The 19583-nt window shown below is 44.7% G+C and overlaps 1 protein-coding gene across 7 annotated transcripts in view; it reads left to right on the forward strand.

The window, feature by feature from the left end:
• Positions 1-494: 494 nt before the first annotated feature.
• CAPN13 (calpain 13) overlaps positions 495-19583 on the forward strand; it is a 70300-nt gene continuing 51211 nt past the window's right edge. For 4 of the 7 annotated variants that reach the window (XM_023922937.2, XM_023922938.2, XM_086870884.1 and 1 more), the window contains exon 1: positions 3370-3520. The gene's annotated coding sequence lies outside the window, so the exon portion shown is untranslated. Of the gene's footprint in view, positions 663-932; positions 1418-3369; positions 3521-19583 lie in introns of those variants that run through there. The other 3 variants (XM_086870949.1, XM_086870918.1, XM_086870909.1) reach the window with 2 other exon arrangements.

Here is a 19583-nt window from a genome sequence, read left to right on the forward strand (position 1 = left end):
CTCTGTACCAGTGCAGTACCATAAGATAACAACACCACAAATCATCTGTGCACGGAACTTCAGGTTACAACATGTCAAGGTAGAGACTTCGTGGTAAAGAGGTGGAAACTGAATTCAAACATCTTTGTTTATCCAGTAATGCAACAGCCAGATGGGGCTGGTGGATGAAGACTGGAGAACTGGTGGTGGTTCAAGACAAGCCCTGAGTGCTAATCCCTTCTGTTTCTAGGAGTGGCTTGGTATAGCTTTCTTCATTTCCCTGCCACAGTTTCCCCAACTTTTAATGAAGACCAAGTATTTTGAAGAGAGAAAAAGCCCAAGGATTAGTTTTTGTTGCATGCAACACCAGCACTACTGGGCTGGCAGTCTCCATGGACCCTTTTTATCTGCCTGTACAGTGTCTGGTTCAGATGGAGTTCATTTTCTTCATAACAGCCTGTAAGGTCCTGTGGTTTACACTGGTGACTAAAACAGTGTTGATAACACACACCAGTGTTTTAGTTATTGCTGTGCCTGCACAGTGTCATGGCCTTCTTCATCTCTCACTCTGCTGCCCTGTGAGCAGGCTGGGGCTGGGGGAGAGGACTGGGAGGGGGCACAGCTGGGACAGCGCCCCCAGACTGACCAAGGACACATCTGATACCATGACATGACACTGAGAGGTAAAACTGTTCTGCCACAGGAGGTCTCGGCCTGGGTGGGCATCAGGCTGCAAGTGGTGACAACTGCCTTTGCATCACTTGGTTTTGGGGTTGTTTTATTTCATTTTCCTTCATGACTGTCTTTATCTTGACTCACAAGTTTCTCTCACTTTTGCCCTTCAGATTCTTTCTCCTATCCTGTTGGGAGGGAGGGAGGGAGGAGTAGGGGCTGAGCTGCCAGACAGGGTCAGCCCATGCCAGTGCCCTAGGCCAAGCAGGCTGGTGTTCCTTGTGGCTCAGTCCCTCATCACAGCTCTGCAGTATGAGCTACACTGCTCACATTTCAGGTTTTAAAAGCTTCTGTGAAAAGCTGTGTGCTAGCATTGTTTGTAGAAGTTGTAGTGGAAGCAAAGTCAAGGAGGTTTCACACAAGCAACAGAAGAAACTTCTGCTGCTCATTAATGTTCTGGCTAAATTAATTCTGAGTGATCAGTGCAGCACCAGTTTTAATATGTAGCTGCTTTAGATGGCTGGAGAGTTAAAGGAAGCCTGGTATGGGTGTCCAGCTGACACTGAGACTTACATCTGAAATCCAGTGGCATTCTTCCAGATTTATGGATGTCTTCCCAATGCCCACTGTTCTGTTTCTCACTGGAGGTGCCTTCAGAACCCTGTAGGAACCTGTTGCAAGCTACTGCCTCTCCAACAGAGTCTCAGTTTTGAATGGAGCTGCATTTTAGTGCAAAGCTGACAAAAAGCAACACATAAATTTGCAGGTAAGAATGCTCCTTTTGTGGTGCTGGGGGCTGTTTTGTTTTCTCTGATCCTGCTTGGAAATGCAGACTGGTTCTGTGTGATGTACAGAAGAAGCCATGACTGGGTTCCAAGGCTGGGTTTTGCACAAGCACTCGAGTAATAATTATCTATCAACTGTCCATCGCAATGAGTGATGTCTCATTTTCCTGTGATTTACATGAAAAAGCATCCAGACAAGGTATTGCTGCTGCACAGGGTTAAATTCAGTTGTAAAACCAACCAGCCATCCAACCAATCAGAGGGAAAAAAAGGAGAAGGAGCACTGAAAGCATGTATGTAACCTGATAGATGTAATAAAAGAATGATATTGCGAAATTAGGACTGTTCCCAGGGTGAAAGGCTTAGGAGTCTGTAAGTCAGTAGAAATGTATTTAGGGTTATTTTTAAGAGTCATAGTGACTTAGAATTGCACCATGGGGACAAGTTTATAACACAGCCCCTGAACAAAGTCCCCCCCAGTCTATAGTTTTCTGAATGAACACAAGGCTCTTCACTTTCCTGTGGCCTAAGCTGTGCTTGTGTCAGGTGTTAAACATGCTCTTTGTGATCCTAACTAACTCTGGTCATGGAGACACCTGATGATCCACGTGTTTGTGTCTCTGCAGCAGACAGAGAAAAACCCTGCCTCCTTTCCACAGCTTTGGAGCAGTTGTGTGAGTCCCTTCTAATGGAGATTGACAGCACCTCTAATGGAGTGCTGTAATGGTCCTCTGGCATTTGAAATGTTTTCAGAAGAATCAGTGTTACAAGCACTTTGATCAGTTTTCATGAATTCTGATCCTGCTGACAATTTCTGGATCATCCCCATGGACATCCAGCCTATGTTGTGTAGCAGGGATGATTGTTTTCTCTAAATGCAGAGTCAGACCCAAAGCCTATGTGTAGTCACAACCAGATCCAGGGGTATTACTAACACCTGCTCTGACCCTTTTGGCCTACACCCACACAATTTTGATGGCTTTTACAAATTTTACTGGACTCCAGCTGCTTGAGGCCACTGACAAAAAGCAATGGTCATCTCACCAGAAGAAGAAGCAGCTATGTTGGGAGAGGGCACTTCTCATACTGAGGCTGCTATCAACTCCTTACTAATCCTTGGGAAGGTGATCTGGGGGGAAGGGGGTGCCTGTGCAGAAGGCAAGGTGAAAAGGAGGTTCCCTGGAGGTTTGGCAGTGGTGGGAAGCACTGCCTGACAGGAACTGATGGAAGGCAAGGTGGATGGATTCACAAGATGTGGAGGTGTGAGGCTGGGGAGTAACCAAGGGCAAATCAAACTCTGAGCATGAAAACACCTGCACCCAGGGGTGCAGAGAGCCTCTCAGGTCAACACCCTGCACTTTCAGGGGGGATTTTTTTTGACTGATAACTGATCCAGTGCTTGGAACGGCTGCCCAAGAACACTGTAGGGGTTAAGAAAATTTGCTTGTCTGGTCACACGATACTTTCATCTTTGTTAATGGAACTGTTAGAGTGGCATGTCAGTGCCCTGGATGTGAAACCTTGATTTGGACACATCCCATGTGTTGATAACAGGCATTGCTCTGCAGCTGTGCATGGCCAGAGTATGCATTGGTATGTTTGCAATTGATCCTCAGTGTGAAGGATCGCAGACATTGCATCTTAAAATTGATTTTCTTCTATGGAAAGCTGTTTGAAGCAAAAACCAATTTGGTTTGTATAAACTGCATTAGAGATAAGAAGATATTCCTCAGAGTGCAGGAGATCACCTTTGAAGATGTTTTCACCCTACTGCGAGTAACAAGTCGCACAATAAAAATAATTTCTTACAGCTGATCTGATCTCTACCCATCCGTGAGTTAGCTCTGAAATGAGATAAACCTATCTCCTCTAATTCAGGACAGGTGTATCATATTTCCCTATCATATTACAGAGACTAGGGAGGCCTGGTGGTGTTAACACTGAGCATATAACCAGGGCAAGTGTGGCAGCTTTATCTACTTTGATGGACTGGCCTTGTAAATAAGATACTAAGCTGCTTCCATTGATCTAAAACCCATCTATCTGGAAGCTGGTCTGTAAGGTTCTGCCTGTGCTGCTACCTAGTAAGTAGTGACTGTGGAAGGTCGCCTATGTGGCTTTCTTGTCTTTCTGAATAGATCTGGTGCCTCGTATCTTCTGTCCGATTCAGTCCTTCCAGTCTGGTCCTCAGTTGGTTCCTGTTTGTGTGGTAGCCAACTTACAGAGAGCAAAACAGTATTCTTTAAAGGGAAAAGCAGTGAGGGGAAAAAACCCAAACACAACAAACCTACCACTTTTTCCTCTTTCCCTTCACCCAGTCTCTTGGTCTTTTGTAATAGGTATCCCTGATGTGTACTGGAGCATCTAATTTGTAGGGTATCTAAGAAGTATCAGGGCTTGGGTGTTGAGTGTAACAGTGGTGTTGAACATACAGGTGGATTTGCAGTTCAACTGTGGGCTGGAGCCATCCCTTCTCTTCCCTAAGCAAAAGGTTGTCAGCTCCAGTTGTGAGACTGGGTCTGTTTTGTGGGTCCTGCGTTGCCATTTTCCCTCAGCACAAGCGTCAAGTTGGCTCAGGAACACTGAGAAGTTTCCCCAAACAGGAGCAGATGGATTCCTAGCAAGTGATGCCAACTCAGGCTGTCCATGAGACTACAGGGGAAAAGACTCTGGCTGACCAAACAGGATGATGTTCACAGCTGGGCTTGTTGCCTTTGATGGCAGGAAGCAAATCTTCTGTTGGTTTGGTTGCGTGTAGCTGTGGAAATGAAAGCTGCTATGTTTATGGATCACAATAATTAATGGCACTTGTCAAAAGGTGCCTGAGAACACAAACATTCAGAAGGGAAAGGAAAAATCTGGTGCCTCAGCTGGATTTTGTAAGGAGTTACTGGACTGGGGAAAGAAAAAGAACACGTTCTTAACCTGACTTCAACTTTTTGTGGCAAATAATGATGGCAGCAGCCGTGGGTGGGTGGACGTGCGGGAAGAGATTGTCTGCTATCCAGCCTGTGATTGAAAAGGTTGGCCTTGAGCTGCCTTAATGTGAGGCAGTGGTGAGTTAGGAGCTGTGCTTGCTGGATCAGGTGTCCTGTGTGCTCAGGAGTGCAGGGCTGTGCTGGGCCCCAGGAGCCCTCTCTCCAGGGAGGATCTGCAGTGGTGTGCTGCTCTCCCCTGGCTGTGCGGCACCTTCCCTTCCTGGTGTGCCATTCCTGCTCCTGGGGACCCGATGCCAAGTCCCAGCACAGCCAGGGGAGCTCAGTTACCTCTGGTGGGACCCCACGGAGCGAGAAGCCAGGTCTGTTCAGGCAGCCACATGTTGTTCCTTGGAGGCTGCTCTTTCTAGGACAGCCTGGAGTGTCGTGCAGTTGTTGGCATGTTATCAGCTAATTTAGAATTACTCACACGAGCCCTTATCAGTGCATGAGACCAAAGGGTGTTAGTGGGCATAATGATAAGGAAGGTTTTATGAACCACTTCATGAAGCCAAATCCTCAGGAGCTATTGAGGCTGTAATTAGATTTGAGGATAATAAGATTTTTTTTCTTTCTTCTACTTTTTTCCCCCCTCTTTCTTTCTGGTAGCAAATAAAGAGAAAAATTGGAGCTCTCAGTTCATTCTTGTGTATTCAGAGTGTGGCTGCGGGCTCTACTCAGTAACACAAAGGGATTACAACTTGATATCAAGTAGCCTGGGAGAAGTGTGAGCGTGAAAGTACCGGGGTGTGTTTTGCTGTAGAGCATGTGGATCCCTTATGGATGTGCCTCCCAAGCCTCAGGAGCAATTAATAATAAAATCAACCAATAACAAGATCTGCAATGTGAAGAGAAAACTAGCCAGCACTTTGTTATGGGGAGAAAATGAGCAAACCAGCAGGGGACATGCTGATCGTGTCTGATTCATGTCGTCTCTATAATCTCAGCTAAAGTTTTAACAGCCCAGGAAGATGAATTACCCACTCTAACCAACACAGGGATCAGCATGGGGTTTATTAGAAGCAGGCTATCATTTAACAATGTCAGGAGTGTATTTATTATTAAGCAGTAGACTCCACAGTCTAAATGGAAAACCATCACTCCTCCTTAGACACCAAACAAGGTATGTTCATAAAGCCAAGTGGCCAGTGCGTTGTATTGCCTGAACACAAATACACAGTCTGCTTTACTGGACCTCAGGGCTTTCTGTGTTTAGCTACAGACTAATAAAACAAAGTGTTTGAAGCTACTGCAGGACAAAGCTGTACACCATATGCTAATTTTGACTCTCAAAACTCCCTGGTGACTTCACTCCAGTGAAGGAAGAAGAGAAAGAAACCAGAGAAAAGAATTCTGGGTTCAGCACAGAAGGACTGGTTAAAAGTGGATGCTTACGGGTCGGAGTACAAAACCTGTGAAAGCAGCTCTGCTTTCTGATACACACTGTGTACTTCCAGCTCAGAGACTGGTCAGTCCTGCCCTTTTCCTGGAGCCCAATGCCTTTGTCCATATGGAGATCAATCAGTAAAGTGTCTGGTAACACACAGTGAACGTTTTGGTTTTATTTATTGCCACATTAAGATACCCAGTATGGAAGCATAAATAATACAGTTCAAGTAAACTACCACTTAATGTAGTAATATTTCAAGCTGGATGTATCGGAAAACCTTGGGGCTGGCCATGTTTTCAGTCCAACTTTGCAAATCCAGAGTATTTCTGGACCAACAAACATGCAATGCTCTCAGCCTGCAGCATGGCCGGAGATCTCTTACGTTTTGCAGTTCAGCTCTTGCTGCAGAGTCAAACAGCAATCACAGGAACTGTCTTCTGGCCTAAATGTGGGGACGAGTTCCTGGGCACAGCCATCTGAGTGATGTGACTGTGGGCTGCCACAACTGGCTTAGAATGTCACCAAAAAAATATTTTCTTTGCAATTTATGGGGCCTTATCAGCAATATTTTTAACATGTCCTCCTAATGGCCCTGTTGGAAGATACCTTGAAATATGACAAAGTGAATTTTCAAAATTTAGAAGCCAAACTGCAGAATGAACTGAGAACTGAGTCAGGGATGGAGCAAATACATCAGACTAATTTTTTCACCTATTTTTATCAGCTATCTGGGAATACCTGATTTCTGAGGTTTAAGCAATATTACAGAAATTCCTTCACATTTCATGTCATTTTAAATTACTTAATTTCTCAGATTAGGGATTTATGAATGTACTAGACTAGAAATGGAGGATGTAGATTATGCAGAGTCAATGCTGATCTTTAAGCCTATGCTTCATCAAAAGTTGCTTTTTCAAGAGAAAAATGAACCAGTTGACTTTTCTGTTCCTCATTATTGTCTTGCACTTGGAAAGGGAAATACCAGATGTCCATTTGAAAATTATTGACTACTGAAGCTAGTCTTTGCATCTCTCTCTGTGAGATATCTTTTGGTCTGGGGCATGGATCTGGAGGGTCTTGCTGTAACAAGACTTTTTCAGTTCTTTTCACCTTCAGTGTTCAATTTGTCCATTCAAATTTAAAGTCCTTTTGTGTTTCATTGCAATTCCCATCAGCTGCTTCTACTGCTGTCGCTGTTCCCTGAATTCCCCATAACCATTATCCCTGATCAAATCATAAAAGCAGACATGATACCATCTCCACAGGAATGATTTTCATCTAGGTGTGATGAATACCTCTAGCGCTGCAATAGCTTGGATTCGAGCCATGCATAATTTTTGCATTAATTATGTCATTACTGTTTAATTGCTGCAATTAGGAGCATCACTTTCTCTGAGCTATCACTGTCATCATATGGCCTCCACATTACAGCAGGATCCCACCTGTTGGGGCACCCTGTGCTGATGTCTGGGGTGTCCATGTAATATCAAGAAGCTGTGCTCACCTGACCACAGGAAAGGGAGTATCTGAGCTATTACCTCTTCTTTGTCAAGGCACCTAAAACCCTGCAAGGTGACCTGCAAAATGGTGCCTCTCTGAAATTCTTCTTTTTTATGTCCTTTTTCTGTAGCTTCAAATGGCTACGCAAAGTACAGGAAATATGGAATAAAGTCTCAACCTGAATTTTAAGGAGCTTCATAAACTCAATTTTTATGCCATCATGACAATAAGTGCCACCTGGAGGTGATAGGCACGTGGTTTAGGAAATGAAGACCAGGCTGGGACTGTGTGTCAGGAGGCAGACTGATGAGGGTGTGACCACACTCTTCAAAATCACTGTAGCTGGTCACCTCATGCAGAAGGGGATTCAGTTTGTAGCTATTGGGGTGATGTTTCTGGAAGATCTGAGTGCTTCCTATCATCTGGTGAAAATGTTAAATGGTGGACTAATGACAGGAGTGTTATCTTGGAGTGCTCTGGGAATCTACCCCCACGTAAACCCCTGCTGCATGTGCAGAGGCACTTGTGGGTTTGTAAGACCCCAGGAATCCCTGTCAGGATGAACCAGATGGAACATCTCACAGGCAGGCATGAGACCCTCTGTTTTCACCTTGCAGCAGGGCTGGCCACAGCACAAATTCTTACACCTCCAGGCCACATCTTTGCCGTTTCTGACTTTTTAAGGTAAAATTTTCAACATTGCTTCTTGTCAGTCTTCTGCCCTAAATTAAAATCCGCTTGAGATAATGTCAGAGGGGTGGCAGTGCAGCAGGTTAGTTGTTAATCCCACAGCTGTAACACCTGGAAAAAGCTGCTGGGACTAGGGTACACTCATGATAGATATTAGATGAGTACCAAAGTCTGCATTTGGTTCTGCAGAGAAGGAAGGGCTTGTTTCCCAGAAGTAATCACTCTTCCAGTAACCTGACCAGCTCTCGAGAGATTATACAAATTAAAACTGCGTTTTCTTACTCAGAAACAAGATTAGCTCTTTAAGGAGAGTCATACTTTTGACTGTGGTTGTTGGGCTCGGGAGGCCCAGCTCTCTGTGTGACTCTCAGGTCTCCCATTCAGCATGAGCTGTCTGCTAACAGCACCGCCGGCTGTCATTACCGCACAAGATCCATCAAGCAACAAACCCTGGTCTCTATTTAGCAGCAGGAGATTCTTATCCAGGAGAAGTGTTCTTCTACCTTAAGATATTCTGCCTTAAACAAGGATCAGCCATCCTGCCAAATGCATAAAACCCACTTTACCCAAACACTTAAAATTTGGAGTAAAGCAGAGAGAAAAATAACTTATTTAATTGCTTATAATTCTTAGTGAATTTTTACCTTTTTTTTGGTTTTTTTTTGGTGCATTTGATGAGAAACCTTTTTATGTGTGCTTCTGCTTCTGGAGCTTTTTGGAGCCTTATTTTTTACTTTTTTTTTGCCAGTGGTAATGCCCCTGCTGGGAGTTCTTATGATTGTTGCATTCATTTGAGCTTGCTTACACAGACAAAACTCACTCAAGCAAAATCACTGCTGATCACTCTGCAAGTGGGAATGATGATGAGGTGACAGTTATATGGGCTCAGTTTCATGGACATAAAGCATCTTCATTGGCTGGAAAAGCTGCCTCGGGAGGAGTTCAACCTTCCCGTGTTTGTTTCAAGCGCTTAGGAAGAAAGGCAGCAATTACAGAACGTGGCTTTAGGTCACTTTAAGTCACCCAGTGATGAACATTTATGCCACATATTACCAGCTTTATAAACTGCACTGTTCTGTGCCAGTGGTTACCCACTGTATAGGTAATTGTAAAACAAACTCCATATTCCAATTGACACCCTTTCTAATTACATCTCACCTTCATTAGGCTATTAAAGTGATAAATGCTAGCAATTACATTGAACTCCAGTGAAAACCCTCTGAATGTGGTGTGCCCTGACTGTGGTGTGAGTGATTTGCCCAGGAGCCTGGCAGAATTCTACCAGTGGAGCAAAGCTGCGAACAAAACAACCCCAAAAAAGCGAAAAACCATATTTCTGAAAAGCAGCTCAGCTGGTTAGATAGCATTTGTCACCAAAGTCCATGCCCAGCATGGAACAGCACGGCTGGCAGGGGCTGATCCACCAGCCACAAATGGCAGCTTCTTCTCATTTTAATTAGATCTCTGCAGGAGGGTGAAGTGTGAGTGGACCTGGCATGTGCTTCGACATGGCATAAGGTGTTCTCATTCAGCACTGGTGGCTGTTCTGTGGTTGTCCTTTTTTGCACATTTTGGCCCTCCCGTGTTCTTGCCCAGGAGATCTCCTGTACATGAAGGGACAGGATTCCTGGGATATGCATGGATGGATATCTTTGCCCTGTGTGTGTGTAGGATTTAAATGTGCATGGTCACCTGGTGTTCTGGCTCAGGTGTGGTCTCTCCTGCATGAGCCACACATGGGTGGGAAGATGAAAATCTGCTTTCTGTCACAAGGATGAGACGTAGTGCAGCTCTGGATGGTGGGGGAAGCCACAAGGAGAATTCCCAGGTGTTGAGCTGCCCTGTGGCAGGGGTGCCCTGGCCTGCCTTCCTCCCTGGCAGCCCCTTCTAGACTGTCGTTCCGATTGGGAACAGCTAGAAAGAACGACATGAACTCTCAAGGGAGTCACAACACGAGAATTCTCTAGTTTATTGCTTCAGGCCTGTCTTATAGACAGATACGTGGAAAGTACAGAAAGGAAACTCTTATTGGTTAACAAAGTGCTACATTACCATCATTGGTCAGGGGCACTCATCACCCCCCCTGGCCTTCTCCTGCAAGAGAAAACAAGACTGCAAAACAACACCTGCAAGGCTGTTTAGTGTCCCTGAGAATTGTTTTAATTCCTTCTCATGAATTTCTCAGGCTAGCTCTCAGTCAGGCCTGAGAGCTATGTGGCCTGTAATAACTACAGGCACTCTGGTTCAGATTTAGCATCCATACTAGACAGCCAGGGAAAAGAGCTAGTGATATTTGGGGTTTGGCTTTCTCACTGTTGAGTGATTTGGGGGAGCAGAGGAGACAGGGAAGGAGCCTTTTTGCTCCAGTGCCTGCAGCACCTCCTTACAGCCCTTCAGGGAGACACCAAAATGGGAGCCTTTCTGTGGGGTCAGGAAGTGGGACAGAGGGTTTGGGGTCACTCTGTAGGTCTACCTGGTTTCCATCTCGTGGCAAATTTAATTTTAAATCCTCACAATGCTCTGCTACAGCCACACATGGATTTCAGTGGAGACATCGGTGAGCCACCGCAGGAGCAGATGTTTCTTTTCCTGAAGGGTAGAGCCAACTACAGGGATGGAGTGACAGAGATTTCTTTTTTTGATAAACATGATAACTTCTGCAGCCTTTTTCCTGAGGGTTCCTGCAAGGCAGCTGCTATTACTGCCAAGAGCATACCCTGAGCTGGACACAGGCTTGCCCAACTCCTCAGGGATGGGTTCCTGGGGGCCAGACAACTGGGGCTTCCTACAAGTAACATATTTGCCAGAGAAGGACAGCCAAAGTCACCTCCTCTTACCATTTCTGATCTTTGTGTGGACAGATTGAGGGCTTCTCAAATGCAGTTGCTGTCTGAAATTATTTGCTGAATGTGGCCATTAGTCATTTCTGATATATGAATTTTTCAGTCTGTGAGCACCTCGAAGTGAGGTATTTGAGATTCAAAATCCTGGCTGTGCTAATGTGTTGATTAGCTGGTCTGACTGCATTGAGGTACTTGATGTGTTTCTATTTTGTGACCGAGTGTGACCTTAAAATATTTTATACTACTAGAAATAATAAGCCATTAAAATCCTTAGTAGTTGGCCTATGCCTTAAGAATATTATCCAGAGCTGGGAAGGAACAACTGTGGGCTGCTTACTGACAAATGATAGCAGTGAACTTTCCCCCAGCTTCTTTTGACAGGATTGCTTTTTGATCTGTACATTTCCTTGCCATATCTGAGTATCTTGCAGAAAAACCTTGAGCAAAGCTGTCAGCATCTGTTTTATTATTTCTTCCATTATACCAAAAAAAGACACAGGTGAAAGGGGATTATTTGTTTTGGTATGAATGCCTTCTTTAATAAGGACTGTTCCTAGCAAAGCTTTCTGCATTTCATTAGCTACACACTGGACATTGCAGTGGTCTGTTGATGTGAAAATTTTGTGAGTTTTCACTCAAATGATAGAAATTCCATCTATTTTTGGTGACTCGTGCAACACAATGTGTAATCTGCTTTCTGTGACTATTTTTTGTGACTGAAATATTTTCTTAGAATACTATTTTTGAATATATTATTGCCAGTAAAATTATTTCGAGTGCATTTGTAGAAAAGTAACTCGAATTTAGCAGGAAGGAAAAAAACAAAAGAAAGAGAGCTTTTTAAAAGAGGAAAGATAATTTCTCAGAAAAACAGCACAGGTATTATAAGCCTCTTCCATTGAATACCAGCCCAGTGACCTCAATCAAGAATGTCCACAGCCTTCCTGAGCTACCCTGCCTTTCTGAAAAGCACTGACTGCCACCATGCAGTGGGGATGAGTTCTCTGGGTCACTGGGGCAAGAGAGAGAGAAAAACCAATGGGAGATGCCAGGTTATGTGCAAGGTTCATACCTGGTGTAACTTCCTGTGAAACCAAAGGTGCTGGTGTGTGAGTCTGAGGCAGAGCTGCCTGTGGCCCTGCCCTCCACAGGGGTGGTTGAGGGTGTTTGTGAGTGGTTCACTCAATCAAAAATAAACAGATGTGTGTGTGAGTCAAATCTCCAGCCTCAGACAGTGACAGCAGCACGACTCAACAGATTGTGTTCCTGAGTTTTGGTGACACCCAACTTGCTGCCCACGAGGAGCCCAACCCCAAGTGGTAGTCAGCAGGTAGAGTCAGTGGACCTGGTCATTGCAAATATTTACTTTTCAAGCACTTGTGACACAAATTTTAATAAATGCCCTTGCACAGATGAGGGTGTGATGTAGCATCCTGTGTTAAAACTATCAACATGGATTCAGGTGAAAAGAAACAGGGAAATGTTCAGGTAGATGGGCTTTTCTTCAAGTCTGAAAATAACCCCAAAAGGTTGCTTTTGCTGGCTAGCAAAGCAGCACTGTTGTTGATTTAGCAGATGGCAGTTTGCAGATGCCCATCCCCTCCAGCCTGGATCAGATGCCTTCTTTAGGGCAGAAAATAAGTTTGTGATATGGACACGTGGCTCTAGGCCTCAGGGGCAGACAGGCCACTGGCATCTCCTGTGGTATTCAGCAGTAGGGGTGAAACCTCAGTGCTTGTGGCTTGTTCCTGATGTGGCCAGTGACCCCAGGCAGGGCTAGGGTGCTGCAGTCTTACCTCAGAAGATGTGCTCCAGGCTACACTGAAGTTACTGGATTATTCTGTCAAAGTCAGACAGAAAACCCAAAGTGGCCTTTGGGTTAGAACCTGCAGCCAGCAGGGACCTGGGCATGGTTTTATTCAGAAACCCCAGCCTAATCCCTGATTAGAGAAACAAGATTTTTCAGGTGTATTTCTGAGATGGACTCTTGAATTATAAATAGGAATTAATTTTCCAACTAAATGGTTTCTGATTTCACTTTAGATTGTCTCTCTGTGAATGTTTCACCAGCAAAATTTTTTCTCTTCCTTCTCCCTGTTGATTGAGATGAGTGGGTGTAAGCTGCCTCGAGACTGCCATCAGAGGTAGGGGCATAAAAAAGGTGAAGGTGTGTACTTAAAAGGAGGGGGAGTTAAAAAAATTGACTGTATCTGCACCAGAGCTCTGTGGCCTGTGTTGCTGACCAGGTAACACAAGCAGAACAAAGGCACAGAAATCTTCATAATACATAATTTTTATTATAACCACTTGGCTTCTCTGCAGGTTATGGTTTCATAACCGTGCTTGTTAACAAAACACCCAGAGATTTATGAAGTCTGTTAAAAAAAATAAAAATTAAAGATTAACTATTTTGAAACTTCCTTGTGTTTTTATATACTCAATAGTTAAAACACAGTAAAATGATTTTAATCATTCCTCATCCTGACACGGAATAATTGTTTGTTCTTACTGTTTGGATTACAGAGGTCCTTGAAGATCCAGGCAAAGGATCAAAGTCTTACTGTGTGAGGCACTGGACACACATCATAAATCTGTAGCCCCAAAGAAGCAGCAGAATGGGTTATTTTTCAGTTTTTGTCTCCCAGCAATGCAGTGATGTCTTTTCCCTTTCTCTGACAATCCAGTTATTAAGTGCAAAACCCATCTTTGTGATTTCCTCCAGAGATGCTGCAATGCTCTGTGTAGCCCATAGTTAATAGGACCATCCCCAGTGCTTTGGCAGGAGGATATAAAGGGAGTGGAGAAGAGGAAGGTAATTCTTTGTTCTAGGAATCCGATCCATCACAGCCCGTGGTATTTCCTGCTCAATACCATTCTCTGTCACTCACTGGGGCATACATTGGGTCAAACACATTATAGTTTGATTCTCCGGCTAATGGCCACCAAGGCCTGGTCTCAGTACGCTGCAACAAGCACAGTAATTGAAATTCACACTGCAGGAGAGAAAAGGCTTAGTCTTCATTTTAGCACATCACCCACTTGCTTATACAGAATTCTCCTGGATGCAGTAAGCAAGGGGCTTGATTCATTGTTGCCCCAAGGTCTTATCCCATGTTAATGAAAAAAATATGACAGTACATAGACATCCCAGCAGTGATTGTTTCTAGGTTCAAAGTGTCTCATCTTTTTGCTCTGGAGAACAAACTTGATGGTTCACTGTGGCAGAGCTAAGGTCCCTGATTAGTTCCTGGGAGTTGCAAGATTCGTGTTGCCTTTTCCATTAGTGAGTCCGGAGAGCTGCTTCATTCTGCTCTGCTCTACTCTCACTCCCCTTCTGCATCTCCCTGTGGCTCACCAGCGTCAGAGTAGCTGGAGGAAATCAGATGTCTGGGAGAGGAAAAAGACTCTTCTCACCAGGTGGGCTGAGAGGGGGATGTTGGCTGCTTCTCATTCAGCTCTTGCTCCACCTTAAACCCTCTCTTATATGAGTGTTGATATAATGAGATTAGTGATTTGGTCTGGGATTTTCTAATAAGCTCACCAAATTTAAAATTAACAAGTTCTGTTTCAGAAAAAGTTAAAATGCACCAGGAATTGAGGCAGTATCATGTTGCTTTCCAGTCTATCTTTACTCTCCTGGGTGCTTCCCAGGATGGTATTGTGCCAGTTCTTCTCGCCTCAATGGGAAGCAGTCATTTCCAAGTCTGTCTCACCCTACGGCTGGTCTTGCTGAGTCTTGTCCTCTCCTGGTGTCCCTCTTCCCTTTCAGGCATTGCCTTGCATTTTACACTTTTTTTACTGCACGGAATAATTTTCACAGAAGTCATGCCCTGTCAGTTACCTGAGGCTCTGCCCTTCTTTTTACAGTCTTGTATATTTTGGACCTGTTTCCACCCTGTGACTGTTACCCATAGCCTCCTGTGTTTGACCATGGAATTAGAGAGTTTAGTTCTTCTCTTCCTCCTCCCCCAAGAAGAAGGAAGCATTTAGAAATGTAGTGCAGCTTGGCTGGACAAGTGAAAGGCGGTGTCTGATGTGCTTCCTTAATACATTGCAGAATATAAATAATCAGTGAAGAACATTAGTTGAAATGTCAATGAAAAGTGACAGAAGCATTCGCTAGGGTCCACATGCTGTTCCCTGCACTGACATCTCACTCTCCATACCTGGCTCTGAGCCCTAGCTAAGTGCCTTATCTAGCTATTTAAAGTATTTAATTATTACCTCAGATAGAGTACCAATCCTCATTTTTCCATGTACTGATAGAGCAGAGCAAAGAGAGCAGCCCTGTTATCAAAGCACACTGTGCAGCTCTGAGAGGAGCCTTTCATCCTGCCAAAAGAGCCCAGGGCTGGAGCTGCTCTGAGGCAGGGAAAGGGAGCCTGCTGCCAGAACAGTGTGGGGACAGAGGTCACAGAGCAGGGTCAGCCTGGGAAAGGTTGTGCCAGCGGCCACGCCCGAGGCGTGTGGCAACCAGGTGGAAAAGGAGAGCAGAACACACAAACCCTTTCTTTTCAAAGGAGCTGCAGGGATGTGCTGCTCTGTTAGTCCCTGCAGGTCACAGCTGGCCCCCCACAGCTCTTGGGAAGCAGAATTTGGGGAGGGCAGCTTTCTCCATCAGGGATTTGTATGTTTGAACTCAGGCTGAGTCCTGATGCTGTGATGCTCAGGATGACTGCCCCCCTGGAGGGCATCACTGGGCCCTGTGCCTCAGATTTTCCACTTGGACTCTACAACTTCACCACTTGATCTTTGCCTCTCTTTCAGCTTGGATGGGATTCAGTCTTTCACGTGTCCTAGAGTACCCACCAGAGCCATTCTGCAAAGGGACAAACTCTCTCATTCCAAGTCTGTACCGTTATTACAATTCATCCTGGTAAACCCCTAAACTCTTGCTTTACAAGACCTTCTTGTTGCTTTTTTTCCTTCCTCTCTTGGCAGCAGGCCTCAGCAGCACAACTGTCTCAATTACTGAAAGAGACCACTTCTGTCTGGAGCTTTTCTCCATGGATTTGCCACCCTTCCTATGCCTTTCAAATCAGAGGTCATATTCTCCTTTGGTTTTGGGCTGAATAAATAGTCTCCAGTCTGAGCTGAACAGCTTTCTTTATGGGCAGTGCTTTGCTTTTTACTTGCGTCAGGCAGATGAGCAAGCTCAGATGCATCTGGCTACAAAGTCATCAGGATGAGAAAACTCAGGCTGGTGATGTTCTAGGTTCTTTCACTTTTTTTTTACTCTCCAATCCTGTGATGTTGACAAGTGCTGATGTTGTTACAAAAGCTGTGATATGACTCTTCCCTTGGCCAAAATAATTCTTAGAGACCAAATGGGTCTCTAGTGAGTGGGGTACAAAGTGTGGACTGCTTTTTTCAGAGGAAAAGCACCTGGTTTAGGTGCCCTGAGTATTCCAGGGAAACACAGGATGGTCCTGGGGCTGCAAGGAGAGCTTCCTGCTGTCCTGTCCAGATGGCAGAAAAGATCTGTACCACTCTTACCTAACAGGGTAACTGAGGTGAACACAAATTTTTTCTGACATTACCATCAGGTCTGTAGATATCTCACCATCCTCTTTCAAGACAGCCTTTCTTTTTAAACTGCCTAGGTACCTTGCAGGTGTGTATGCTTGGGTACTACTGCTTCAGGAGAGGTCACATCTGTTGGATCAAGAGAAGATGAAGCCATAGTCATCAAAAACATATGATTTCTGTTTTTTCTAATATTTTAAATTTGCAGGAATTTGGTAATGGAGCTGTTAGTCTGAGAGATTAATTGAATTTCTCTTTCTATGCCATTATCTGTGTTTGGTGGAAGCAGTATGTTCAAACAATGTCCAACACTGTCAGCACAAGCTGACACTGTGGGGGGAGAAGCTCCACCAGCACTTCTTGGGGGACAAGGCCAGGGTGTCATGTCCGTGACTTCCAGCCAACTCATGGTCCTAATTCCCCTGGGACACTGTTGGGGTTTGCCATAATTTAGCTTCAGATCCCTCTGCAGTGATTTGGGTATTAACCCCATTTCCAGGTTTTGGGTCCGTGCTGGGGGACGTGGAATCCCAGAGGAGCTGTCTGGCTTGTCTCAAGTTGCAGCCTTTAATTTCTCCCGGTGTTGGCTGTCTTGTGGGAGCGAGGAGGAGAGGTGGACAGCAAGGAGGAAAGGTGGAATGCCAGCAGCACACCCTTGTTGGCACCTTACAAATGGCAAGATGTCAAGGAAGGGGAAGCTGTGCTTTGCAGGGCATGTCAGCAGTCGGCAAAGGCGAGGTGAGGACTGGGAACCTGCAATGTTTTTGGGAAGGATTCTCCTTTAGAGGATGGCAGGAATGTTTCTGGAAAACAAACAAATGTGAGACTGTCACAATCTGTTCACAGCAAGACAAAAACAAAACAAAAAAAGCAAGAAATAAATTTTCTCATACCCACAGGGCCTGAGCAAGGCTGAAGGCAGAAATGCCAAATAAAGGCTAATATGCTGATGAAAACAGCCTCATTTTGATGTGCCTCCCACAAAGGGCTGTCTCTGGGACCCAAAAGCTGCTTATGAAGAAGGAGATCAGGGACACCAAGGAGAGAGGAAGAAAAAGCGCTCCTTGACTTACCTTTCCAAACAGTTGCCAGCAAGGTTTGGTAAAGCAAAACAGCACTGCTGTGACCAGATGGGAGTCCCTGTCGCTTGCAAGGACAATGTCATGATGGCTGTGTTTAAAAAATGCTTTGATCTTACTCCTGGTGATAGGATGGGCTTATTCTCAAGGAGAGTTTCACTGCTGCCTGCTGGGGGGCCAAACTTTTGTAGAGGTTTTGTAGAGATTTAGTATTCAAAGTGCTGTAATATTCTGTTCCTCATTCAGATGAAAAACAAAGTCCAAAATTTCCTGGGGAATCGCGTTCTTAAAAATAACGTCAGACCAAATGCAGAGAGCTATTGCAATAACACTTGAAATCTTTTTTACATTTCAACGTTAAACCTTCTGGATAATGCAGAGATGAGCCTGAAGTGATGGGGTTTTCACAAGCAAAAATTGCAAGTACTGCAAAATCAGAATGGAGCCCAGTGGCATTATTGAAATGTTTGTGTCTTTCTCGTGGTGAAAATTCATTGTTAGCGTCTTTCATGTTTGACAGAACTGCATTTTTCTGAAGGAAAAATATTCCACCGGGAAATTCTAGTGCTAATATGGGTGTAAGTAGCAGGCTGCCTATTTTTTTATTTTTATTTTTATTCTCAAAGAATTCCCACTGTGGTTCTGAAGTCGGTGGATATTTCTTCTGAAAACAGGGCTCTGGAGAGAGATATTTTTCAAACCAAGTCCCCCCTCCCCCAAGTGGCAGTAGGATCTAGCTCTGTGGATTCATTATGTACTGTTAAGCAGCTGCCACATTTCACTCCAGCAACAGTTGTACTTCATTTATGAGCAAAATGATTCATATGTGAATATGGCAAAAGTGCTGCAGCTCGTGGTGAATTTGCACTGAGGAGCAGCTCGTGGGTGAGGATTGGGTAAAAACAGATGCTGAAGTAGGACTTTGTTACTTGCCTGATAGTTTTTGCAGTCATAAAAGTTTATGTTTTAGAAGGGCAGGTCCTGCCAGAAATAGGAGTGCATAAACACAGAGCAAAGGAGCTTGTTTATGACTAATATTAATCATAGCTCCCCTGCATTTGTGTAAGAGAAGCAAATAAATGGTAACACTTGACCTATATACAAAATTATGAATGAGGAAATGAAATGGATTGATAGTATTCTTACATTAGTCCCATAATGCAAAAACAGTGGGATGCCCAATCACTGCAACAAATGTGACAATGATTGAAGGATGATTCCTCTTTTACACAAAACCTATTTGTGTTCACTACCCTGGAAAATTTCCCAGCCTGTTTCTTTTATTTACCGTGGTGTAAATTAGGAGCCTTTCTGCTAAAAAGAGTGTGATCTTCACAGGGGTAAGAGCAGCAGAAGTAAGAAATTAAGGCATATGTCTGAAGCATTGCAAAAAATAACAGTCTTCATACTTCAGTGCAGAAGCTCTGTGGGTGGAGTGAGGAGAGTTCCCTTCCTTAAGGCCAAGGCTTCCACTAGTACTTGGGCAAAGTTGTGCAGTTCCTCCCTAGACAGCCTTGGAAGACGATGCCAAACTCCAGACATGCTGCTGGCTACTGTGCTGCTTTCAGCTCATCTTTACAGTGGCTGGTGTGGGGCTACAGTTTGGATTTGTGCTGAAACCAGTGCTGATAGCAGAGAGATGTTTTTGTTATTGTTCAGCAGTGCTTGCACACAGTCGAGGCCTTTTCTGCTCCTCACCCCAGCCAGCAGTGAGGGGCTGGGGGTGCACAAGGAGCTGGGAGGGGACAGAGCCAGGACAGCTGACCCCCACTGACCAAAGGGACATTCCACACCACAGGGAGCCATGTTCAGCATATAAAGCTGGGGGAAGAAGGAGGAAGGGGGGGATATTTGGAGTTACTGATTTCCCCAGTAACTGCTGTGTGTGATGGAGCCTCTCTTTCCAGGAGGTGGCTGAACACCTGCCTGCCCTTGGGAAGCAGGGAATTCATTCCTTGTTGTGCCTTCCTTGTGCACATGGCTTTTCCTCTGCCTTTTGAGGTGTCTTGTGCTCAGCCCATGAGTTTTTTCACTTTTACTCTTCCAGTTCTCTTCCTGATCTCGTGGTGGGGGGGGTGAGTGAACTCACAGCAGACCATGACGTCCATCCAGGAGAACAGTCTACCTTCAGGAAAGCCAGGCAA

This window comes from Cyanistes caeruleus, chromosome 2 (assembly GCF_971803275.1).
Source record: "Cyanistes caeruleus chromosome 2, bCyaCae1.hap1.1, whole genome shotgun sequence".
Lineage (NCBI taxonomy): Eukaryota > Metazoa > Chordata > Aves > Passeriformes > Paridae > Cyanistes > Cyanistes caeruleus.